At 47.2% G+C, this 12,345-nt stretch overlaps 1 protein-coding gene across 2 annotated transcripts in view; it reads right to left on the minus strand.

The window, feature by feature from the left end:
• ARHGEF17 (Rho guanine nucleotide exchange factor 17) overlaps nt 1-12,345 on the minus strand; it is a 2,179,236-nt gene that overhangs the window by 681,779 nt on the left and 1,485,112 nt on the right. The gene's annotated exons all lie outside the window — the stretch shown is intronic.

Genomic DNA, 12,345 nt, shown 5'->3' on the forward strand with positions numbered 1-12,345 from the left:
GTAAAGTCAGTAGCTGCCTCAATCACATACAATGCACAGTGCAGCAGACACAATTGTGGCAACACTGTACTGCACCTTGGATATGCATAGTTGCTACAGCTGTACACAACAGAACACATTTATCATATGCAGTACACGGAAACATGCTACATTTGGCATTACCACACACCCGCTGTAAGGTCACACGTCAGTATCCCACATGTCATGCACACACACATGATGTACCTCAGGGGTAGAGGCCTATCATGGGTCTGTGCAACACTCTGCAACACATAACACAGTCATGTTAGGCAATGCTCCCTATTGGGCACCTCACACACCCATGTACAAGGTGTCTGTGTATTTGCGAACGTAGCCACTGCACTGCTGTTCAGGTATAGCATGCTAGGCGGTGGTCTTGCACACATTAGTAGCTGTGAGTGACCACAGGATGCATGGTGATGATGGCACAGGGTACTACACCATATCCAGTTACGGTGACCACAGTACTAGTCATAGCAGTCATTGCTTTGCACCTCAATGTTGTGTGTGTGCAAACATATGCACCTATACACAATATGCATAGCATGTTGTGTGTGTGCTTACATATGCCAGTATACACAATATGCACAGCAGTCACCATCCAAAAAAAGTGTCACATATATGTCCTGGAATGCTAGTGGGTGTATAGGTCACTTGACACACATTGGGTATGTGTGGTGTTTATTGTTGCAGGTGTGTAGCATGCCATGCCATGTCTGGCACTGATATATCTGCAATATGTCCCACACTCACCATAACCACTGTACACTGGCCATGTCGATCATTGGGATACCTTCACGTCAACATGCACCACTCATCCCATGTGTGTACATAGCATGCATGTGCTACACCCATGCCCACTATTATCTGCTATGGACACAGACACTGTACTCAGACATGGATATCTATGTGTCACACAGATTACACATGCAGCCATGGCATGTATACTTGTGAGTGATGGTGCACAGGGCATTGCAGAGCTGATAATACCTGCACAGCAATGTTGTGTCCATGTACACATTGTGTTCCAGGGTGTAACCAATCACTGAACAACTACACAGTTGCATCAAAGCCATGTATACTGCCATTAAATTGTGGCATGTACACTTGCACTGTATGGTCTTGTGCAACACATATTCTGCATGCTGACACATGTGTGGTGACTGTTTACCTTGTGATACTGACACCCACCTTCACCCACTATAGAGTATGTGTTGGATTGCTGGTGTGTGCGTGTATGTGCTGTAGTGAGGAGTGTATTAGTGTTCATGTGTGCATGTGTGCATGTGTTCATGTGTGCATGTGTGCATGTGTGCATGTGTTCATGTGCAGACCATAAAGTGTGTTTCCTGTCTTCCTCTCACAGGTGCTGAGTTAGGGGTGGCCGAATGCAGCAGGGAACCTGAAGCCACTGCCATGGATAGTGCTGCTGATGAGACATGTATTTTGGCACAGGAAGGCTTGACAGGGTCTGTCATTGGTCTGCCAATCGACAGTACACAGCGTTCAACCCCATCTATGCACACACTCATACTGTCAATACATCCCTCACCACCAATGGCCATAGGCGAGGGACAGCATACAGTTGCCATTGGCCAGGAGAGTGTGGTACCCATGGAACTTGCTTCCCCTCACAGCAGCCATAGCCGTATACCTGGAATGGTACCACATAGGCAGAGGTCCAGGGGTTCTCGGGGGAGCACTGCTGGTCGTATTGCCCCTGGCAGGCGTGCCCTCACAGGTCTTATGATGACCAGTATGTTCCGGGCTGTAATGCAGGCTCAGGCACGTATGGAACAGTACACCAGGCAGGGACTTGGGGTGCAAAGGGCACATTACACCACTATCAATGACAGCATCCGTGACCTTGCTGGTGCCATCCGGACTTACACCAAGGTCATTGATAGACATTCGGGGAGACATTCGATGCCCTCCACAATATGTCTTCCATGAGCCAGGACCGTGTGGGATGGTTGCGACGTCGACGCGGACACATGCCAGCAACAGCTAGCAGTGGTCGTGGACGGCCCCCAGTTCACAGCTGCTGCCGTAGTGGCAGTACCAGACCCAGTAATGCTGGTGCTGGCCTGTCCATTGACCGTCCCAGTAGACCACGTGCATGTGGCTCTGGCCAGTCCCAGCAGGGACATGGGTCCAGTCATCCCACCGCTGCCTCTGAGGACAGTACCCAGTCAGGGTTGGTACCCGATACTGTCCGTAGCACCCCTGCCAGGCACAGGTACTGTGTCCATGGCCAGAGACAGTGATATGTACAGCCTAGCAGGTACAGTCTGTGGCTGTCCCACAAACTACTGTATATGGCAGCCACATGGTGGAGCTGTGTGCATGCAGACACACACATTAACCAAACAACTAGGGCTCACACATACACACACACATTACATCAACATTGGCCCATGCTGTACTGTTGTCCCTCACACACACACACACACACACACACACACACAGACATGTCGATTGGATGGGTCAATGTCAGGCTCTGGCAAGCAACAAAACACCCTGTGCATATGATGATACCTGTGTCGCCTCCTGTCATCTGTAACATTGATGGAGGAACAGGCTAACATGGTGCTGATGCACAGGGTGTCACTATAGCAGTGTAGCAATATTAGCAAGTTGTCAACAGGAAAGTGTAATGACATCCTTGTAGGTATATCTCTGCAGACATTATGCATCACAGCTCTGATTGTCAATGTAGCATTGTTTACACCACTGTTAGGTCTGAGTATGTATTGTCCACCCATGTGCCACTTGGCTGAAGTGTAATGTGTTGCCAGCATGTGTTAGTGAGTGGACAGTATGTGTGTGATGTGTGCAGTACAGATTAGCAAGTGTACATCTGTGAACATGGTGGGTGCACTGTCTGCATGTACGTGCATAGTGGACACATGGGACGTGTGGCATACCCTGTTGTACACATTGTTAACATCTCATAGTATCTTCCAATGGCCAGTATGCATTCTACTACAGTTATGTACTAACATGGGTAGACATGTGTGTATGACATGGGTTGACACTATGCTGTGGGTGATACTGTTAGTATCTGTCAATGATTTGCGGTCTGGTAGTATACGCAACCTCAACAGCATGACTATAAGCAAGCATTGGATGATGTCCTGACAAATGACACACAGTTGTAGGGAACTCAGTAACAGTTGAATCCTTCCAGTGCTACACTATAACACTAACCAGTGGTAATGACTGCCACCCATTCCTGTGACCACACCTGTTTGGCATATAGGCCCCTTAGGTACATGCAAACACACTAGGGATGTGTCCATCCAACTCTGTAAATGCATGCATTGGCCTACAATCCATTCCCTGGATGAGACGCATATCCTACACAAGGGTATCATACAGACAGATACCTGTCATCTGATACATGCTGTATAGCAGTAAGCCAACTATGGCATCATCAACCACATGTACCATACTTACCATCCCGTCAGTACCACATAGGTGGTAGGCTCTACATGTATGTTGGGTACCAATGTGTACATACAGCCTCATGTTATGTCATGTGTCCCTTGATATCCACATATCCATAGGTATTGTGGAGTCCCAAGGTGTATCACATGAGACATTAGAGGCCTGGATGCATATCCACAAGGCAGTTGTACACCTATAACGACTGTCCATTATTGGCAGTCGTTGTTGTGTATGAACATGTCTGACATATACCCCAGGCATATACCCTCACTCACACCACTCTTAAGTAACTGTCATGGGTGTGTGTGGCACAGCTGACCTTGGCCATGGATCACGACAGTGGACGGCCCTGTCACATACATACATATGTGACCTACGATCTGAGAAGCAGCGGCACAACCTGTCAATGGCAACAAATGTATTCATGTAGTATGCAGGCTTCACACCTATGTACTGATTGAGGGGACATGTACACATATATTTTGCCACGCATATACCTGATGTGTGCAATGCACTTACTGTTGTAATCATAATATGTCATACCATAGTAATAGCAAAACTCACACCGCATTGACCAACAGTGACACACACACAGTCAGTGTTTGCAGGATTTAAACCCCTACCTATGTTATGATACTAGAGAGAGATGCATTAGCACGGCGCTCTATTTGCTTTACTGGGTGGTTTCCCTTCTCCTGCTGTATTTCTTGGATGGTGACATCATCAGTCTTTCCAAAGAGGAATGTACATCTTCTTGTGTGTTTTCCCAGTCTTCAAAAAGGGCACACCTGTCAAAGACAATTGCACACATACACACCCCCCCACAGTCTGCGTTTGCAGGATTCAAACCCCTACCTAACTATGTTATGATACTAGAGAGAGACGCATTAGCACGGTGCGCTATTTGCTTTACTGGGTGGTTTCCCTTCTCCTGCTGTATTTCTAGGATGGTGACATCATCAGTCTTTCCAAAGAGGAATGTACATCTTCTAGTGTGTTTTCCCAGTCTCCAAAAAGGGCACTCCTGTCAAAAACAATTGCACACATACACCCCCCCACACACACACACACACAGTCAGTGTTTGCAGGATTCAAACCCCTACCTATGTTATGCTACTAGAGAGAGATGCATTAGCACAGCGTGCTATTTGCTTTACTGTGTGGTTTCCCTTCTCCTGCTGTATTTCTAGGATGGTAACATCATCAGACTGGACATGGTAATGTGTGTACACTTTGTTTTATGCCATTCCAGGAATGGTCCATGTGGGTTGTCAGGTGTCAGCAGCTTGAACAGGAACTCATAATCCTTACCTTGTGTGATCTATCTGTGGACACATTGACATTCCTTCATATGTCAACACATATTTATGCACAGCTTGTTGGTTTTGTGGGTACTACATGTGTCTGGGATGTTGATAAAGGGCTATTCAAAGTGTATGTGAGACATGTGTAGCTGTGTTCAGTGATGTATGTCCTGGGTGTCTGCCTTGCAAACAGTCTAGCATGTTTGGGAAACATGATCCACACATGAACATACCACATTTAGTAAGGTTGTGTGTATGTCAGCTTCCAATAGCTCGGTTTATGACTTCAACCATGATGGGCTCCATGGACTTGCAGATCGGACTTCATAGGCATACTGGACTATACTTCCCATGGTGTGTTGTGCACCAACACTTGTGTGGAGTGCCATATGTTGCTGTAACACATTCAACGGTTCCACATCCTGTGTAGGGGGGAGGCTCAGCTGACTGTTCAGGTGCAGGATCTGTTTCTTCTGTAGTTTATGCATGGCACATATTGGGAATCCATGTAGTCCACTTGATGCCATGCTTTTGGCATTGGGGGTAGCTGATCATCCATTCTACATGTGATATCTCCTGGTATGATGATATGGACTATTGTCAGTGGGAGGTGGGTATGTATATATGGGCCTGTCTGTCAGGATGTCGGCATTGTCAGTCAGGTACAGTTGGCCCTGCCTCATGACATATATGTGTGTACATTGCTATATATGACATAGCTGTCGGAGGAGTCATGATTCAGTCTGGACTCCTTCTCAGCTACTCTTTACAGAACACCAACGAACCTGTGCACTAATCCCGGTTATACTCTTTTACACACGTAACACTGTAATGATCCTTTGTGATGTGGCTACAGAGTATGTCATCATGATATCCAGGCATGTCCAGGGGTCGGCTTAGTGTGTACTCTCCAGTCCAGCTGGTGAATATTGTGATGTAGACACAATCTCACATCTGCCTCATGTACACAGACAAAACTCTCCTCCTCCCGACAAACTCAGATACATGTGTGGGATGCACCTATGGAGACATACAGGGTGCTGAACTCTCTCGACCCATGACTGGCACAGTCTATCAGGTGGTGAAGGTAACCACACACACCACATATCAGTCTCACATATCCTCTGTCGACAGCACTCAAACCACATTATCACACATACACATACTTGGATGCTGTCAATGAACTCTGCCTAAGCAGCAGAGACCTCCACAGCAGGCACACACACAACTGCTACCACACTACAATACCCACATCTCACTTAGTTCACAATGTCAGTGTGCCACACAGTCACTGCCCTTCGGGCTACACAACACACCTAATACACTTGTGATAGGCGACACTTATTGTCAGACACACTGACGTACCACTCACCAGCCCATACAAGGGAATAGTCCCTTTGTGCTGTCTGTTGGGTGCCAGGTTCTGCCACATAACACATGCAGTCAGGTCACTCCAAAGCAAGTACAGGACTGGCACCATCATTGTCCATGCTGGTGCGTAAAGCCTCAGACATTATTCCCTGGACCACATGACATGGTACATGGAGATACACTGTGATCATGTAGCCCAGGCCAGTATGACCCCAACCTTGTCTAGCATCTTACACCCACCAAGTATGATGTCACAGTATACAAACATATCACGTTTAACAGTTGGCTAACTGATTGGTGTCATTCATAGGGGATACAGTGTCTGTCAGCCTGTGGTGACATGCTCGACATGCCACGTAGCCTCACTATGGACAGCTTGCACCTGTCACCCTTGGACCTTCAAATGCTGTCTACGGCTCTTGCTACCACCATAGTGCATTTGTTGATCAGTGCTCAAAAGACAAACCCACCTCCATAGACATTACAGGTTAAATGACACTAAGGGTAATGCTGCTCAACACCAGATGTGTTACCCTCATATTGCGGCCACTCAGGACTCTCCTCAGTATGGAGGATAGCGATATCTGTGCACTAACAGACACCTAGTTCAGGCTCACATATGCACACCAGCACTACCAGGTTATGTTTCATACCATGCTTTCTGACCACAGGACTTGGTACGGACAACACAACTAGGGGGTGTATCCATATACATCACAAATACACACACCTCCGGGTTAGTAGCACTGCACTAAGCATCACAGACCATACATATACAACTACCATTGTGCAAAACTGCCTTTCAGTTTGTTGCCTGCTACAGACCACCCTCCCATACTCAGGAACCACACTCGGCTTTCCTGAGAACAATGGGAAATATGAAGGTCTCCACAAACACCATTATATTGGGTGACTTCAGATACACAAATATTGACTGGGGATACTACTCAAGCCCCAACACCCTCACCCTACAGTCACTACAATTTGTAAAGTCATATGCTATGGCACAACAGGTCACCACAGCTACAAGGGGGTATACATATTGGACCTGATCATCACCAACATGGGGACTCTATGTTCCACGCCAGAGATATACCCCTCATTGTTAAGGTCAGAACATACATATATCTCACTGGACATACATATACACTCCACACGCCCATCCTGGATAATACTGGTGAACTTCTCATGAGCCAACGTCTCACTTCACAAAAGCAAGGTGGTATCCTTCAGAGACCCTGAGACAGTGGCAAATATGGCTCCGACTGCTGAATCCTTTACATAGACATTCTATGGACACCTAGTGGACTGCATGGATTGTGCTATCCCAAATAACAACAGGACTCACTCCTCCAATGGCAGGAGACCTGTCTGGTAGACCCCAGCCATAAATAAGCTGTACAACGTCAGGAGGAAGCTACTACATGATAGAGCACAATCACAGATGGGGAAAGCATCTGTGATCTGTACTAGCAGACAGCTACGATCACTCATGTACTTATGTAAGGGCTGCTTCTCATGGACAATTGCACCAGATACGTAGGACTATCACAAGGCCTTCTTCACTTATGTCAGGAACCTGGGTGGACAATCACTGATATGCTGTGAGTCACTGCATACTGACTAAACTTACCCTGAACCCATTGGCATAGCCAACATCCTGGCAAACAGGTTCAGTGCAGATGTCTCCCCCCCATCCCCCCTAGGGAGCAACTATCCATCCCAACAGAGTGTAACCTCCCTGACATCACACAGTAACAGGTGAGTGCTGCCCTCCCCAAAGCATACATTACAGCATCAATGGGACCAGATGGTGTCCCGGCCTGCATGTTACACAAGCTTCATGACAGACGTAACCCTCACATTACATCACTGTGCAATATCGGAGTTACTACAGGATATGTACCCACAGAATGGCGTACAGCGACAGTGGTCCCACTCCACAGGGTTGGTGCCACAACGGACCACACACAATATTGCCCTATAAGCCTAACTAGCCTGTTCTGCAAAGCTATGGTGCATATTGTCATGGGACTCTTACACATAGACATCGGGAACCTACAGACACTGTGTCCTACACATGTAAGCGTTGTTGTGGGCAGATCTTGCTTCTTTAACATGTTTGTATTCTTTAGACAGTTAACAGGTCCATCAACATAGGGACAGTTGTACACGCAGCCTACCTGAACCTTGCAAAACCCTTCCACACAATTACCCACTGGGCCATTATGCATAGGCTCACCAGCATTGATATGGACACATATCTCACATGTTGGATTGCTACCTGGATCAGGGATAGCACACACATGGTCGGAATTGCAGGTGCCATGTCTGACTATACACCAGTTACACATGGCATCCCACACGGCTCAGTCCTGGGACCTCTCTTGTTCAGTATATATTTGTCTGACGTACAGGCTACCACAGGGGGAATATGGCTGACCTTGTTCGCACTTGACTGCAAACTGGGTGCCATGATCAACTCTCCAACTGCCACATGCATACTCCAACAGGGTCTCACAGAGATGGATGACTGGTGCCTGAGCCATGGCCTACAGCTACATGCCATTAGTTGCATAGTCATCCCCTTTGGGAATAACAACATGCCCACACATTACCACATAGGTAGTACTCCATTACATACGGTAGGAGGAGTTAGGTGATTGGGGACATGACTTGTTTGTACTGTCGCCTTTGACATTCACATTGCCAAAGTGGTTGGACAGACCTTCTATATAAGCCACCTTATCCCATATGGTTTCACATCTAGATCCAGTGAGGTCATTGTGCCCCTATACTCATCACAACCATGCTTGGTTACAATGCCACCTTTGGGGTGTACCTTACCCAACCTCTGCAGCAACTGGCCACAGAGGTTCCTCACCAAGCAGATGTGGGGACTCACACGGATGACCTGCACAGTTCGGATGCAGTAACTCCAGCTCTACTCAGTCACTTACCACCTGCTCGGATATGCTGTGTGACTGTTGTTTACAGTAATACCCAACCCAGAATTACTGGACATGCTCCACCTCAGGATATCCAACTCCCTTGTAGCTACGCACTCCAGGGACATATACCTCAGCACTGATGTTAATAGGACATGCTGGAGGGACATATTCTTATCCCAGGGCCTCCACTCACTCTGGGTTGTGATCACAGTTACACATAGGCAGAGCCACCCACTGACCACCTACAGGGGACATCTTGACGGCTGTATGGGTGATCATATGTTTACCCCTGGGATATCTTCTGTGTCCCTGCTAGACAGAGGCACACTAGCCTAAACGTACATGGGCTATCTTGTGTGACCTACTATTCACTGGCACAGTGTAGTAATCTGACAAGGTTGCAAAAGCCAAACACACTCTGGCTAGGCTGGTACATGCCCTAGGGCAGATAGCCTAGTATCGACCTCTGAAGCTATGCTTATGTTCGGGATGCACAATATTTCTTGCTGATACTGTTTGCAGGTCTTTATCGTCTTTGCTTTCCCAGCTTCTATGAACAACTTGGGTATCTGCAGAACATGTTTGATCATGACAGGGTTCCACTATATTATATATGTGTCTGTTGTCATGTAACTGTGTGCACAGGGCAGATTGATGGATAGTGAGAGGTTCCTTAACACATGCAACTGCCAGATATGTGTGGCCCACTGCTGTACTCAGACATGGCCTAAGTGTGTGAGCATGCCCAGTTCAGGCTTTCCATGTTTTGTTGCCTGACATATGTCTCATTTATTCAAGTGTGTGAGCATGCCCAGTGTGACCTTTCAGTATGTTGCGATCTGAAGTACACTACATTTGTGGATGTGTGTGAACATGACCAATATTAACATTTATACTGTGTGTGTTGGAGGTCATGTTCTGTTCTTACTGCAGGACTCACCTTTGTGTCATAATTCAACAGGGATTATACTGTGCCTGCAGGGTTTCCATGAGATACTTTGCATAGACTTATCAACATTCCTTCATACTGGCTGACCACTGCAATACTGTCATGGTTTAGTGGTTCAGTACTTTACCTATAGTGCACAGTATCTTGGGTTCGAGGCCCATCACTGCTTTATATTTTCATACTGAGCAGACCAGACTGCTTAAGGGCCAGTTAAGCAAATATGAGCATGTTGGCTGTTGTTCAGTTATGCCCTACTTAGACCATGCTTGTCTGACATTGCTGTATATTCACCAACTTTGCTGGACATTGGCCAATATTACTCGACATTGACCACAGTTGTACTAGTTGGTGTGTGCGATTCTGTTTGCATATACTACATGGTGGTAAATGCTGTTTAGCACTGCCTTAAATTGTTTAACACATAGCAATCATGCCTCAGGTGGTGCTGCAGGGCTGCCTATGTCGGATGCAAATACTACACTCCCTGTACATGTTTGACAGCAGGTAGTGTCAACTTAGGCATCCCTTTTACTATATGTGCGAGTCAGAGACAGGTATAATTTCCAGATTTCCTACTGAGCCAGTGTATGTGCTATGCGTCGCCTCTTTGCCAAGGCCAAAGCATACTGGGCACGCCTCCTTCTGCCTATTGGGGCAGGCTCAGGTTGTTCCTCCTCCGAGTCACGCTCTGCCTGTGATGACCTTGGCAATGGTGGGGGGCTGTTTGGCCCAGGCCTATGCTGGTCCTGCTGCAGCTGTTTTCACAGGATCATATTATGTAGCATAGCACATACCATGACAATTTGGGTACATGTAGTTGGTGAGTACTGCAAGGCTCCACCAGATGTGTCCAGGCACCTGAACCGTGACTTGAGCAGCCCAAACACACGCTCGATTACATTTTGTGTTTGTGCGTGTGCCTCATTATGGCGTTCCTGTTCAGGTGTGTGTGCATTTCTGATGGGTGTCATCAGCCACGGCTCCAGTGCAAAGCCAGCATCCCCCACTAGGTGACCATGTGGGATGTCCCCATTGGCAAATGTCTGGTACAGCTGCGTCAGATGCCAGATATGGGAATTATGGTAGCTTCCAGGGCAGCCAGCACACACATTCAGTATTATGCCCTGGGCATCACACATGACCTGGCAGTTGATGGAGGGGAAGCCCTTGCTGTTGTAGTAGACCCTACCCTGCTCACCAGCTGGTGCTTTGATGCGTATGTGCGTGCAGTCTATTGCACCCACTACCTCAGGGTATCCTGCTATTTGCTGGAAGAGATCCATATTGCTGGCCAATACCTCACGGGAATTGGGGAAATATACATGATCACCGACATGTGCTGACATGGCATCCAGGAACTGGTGCAGTACCCTGGATGCTGATGCCTGTGATATCCACATCATATCACCAGTTGGTCTCTGGAAGGTACCTGTTGCTAATATTCTTAGGCCAACACATACCTTGGTTTCCACTGGGATGGGTTCCCCTCTGTTGGTTCTGTGTGTGAGGCGTGGCCTGCACAGCTCAACAATTTGCTGCAGGAGGTCTCTGTCCACTCTATAGCGCTCCACTATCTCCAGCTCATGTAGCCCCTGGTAGGTTACCCTGGGCCTGTACACTCTTCTCTGTCTCCTCACTGTGGTTTGTCCAGCAGCATTTCCATTGTCACCACCCTCAGCAAGTTGCATATGTCACCTTATGACAGCAATGGCAGCCCCTAACATTTCTTTGTCTCAGTAAAGCTTTTTCAGTTTTCACTTCTATTAGCTTACTGCAGTGTCTCTTGTGAGAAACATAATGAAGTGTTGTTCATAGGTTCATAGGTTCATACTAGGCTATCTGCCCTGGGGCAATTATAAACCTAGCCCGATTCTGTATGGCTTACGCCACCCCTTGATTTGAGTATACTGTGCCCTTTTTAAGGTTTAGTTTACTGTGCCTCTGTCTAATAGTGACACGGGAGTAATCCCTGGGACAAACCTACGATCCCCCATCCACTTATCGAGATTCTTCTTGAAGAGATTCAGTGAGGTGCTCTGCCTCACATGAACTGGAATTCTATTCCAGAGCGAAGGGAGCCTCTGGGTTATGAACCTGTCCCTCCAGCAAGTTCTATTTATTTCTGTGCTGAGGTTCAAGTCCCTCGAGCATGTGGCTCTAAGGGATTTAGATTTACTGAGGTGGAGCATGTCCATTAATTCTGGATTTGACATAGCTTTGTATGTCAGGCATAGATCGCCTCAAGTAGGCGGTATGCAACTGAGTAGAGCTGGAGTTTTTAACCGAGCAGCATATGGCA

The sequence above is a fragment of the Protopterus annectens genome, chromosome 5.part0 (genome assembly GCF_019279795.1).
Source record: "Protopterus annectens isolate FY-2018-M chromosome 5.part0, PAN1.0, whole genome shotgun sequence".
Taxonomy (NCBI): Eukaryota; Metazoa; Chordata; order Ceratodontiformes; family Protopteridae; genus Protopterus; species Protopterus annectens.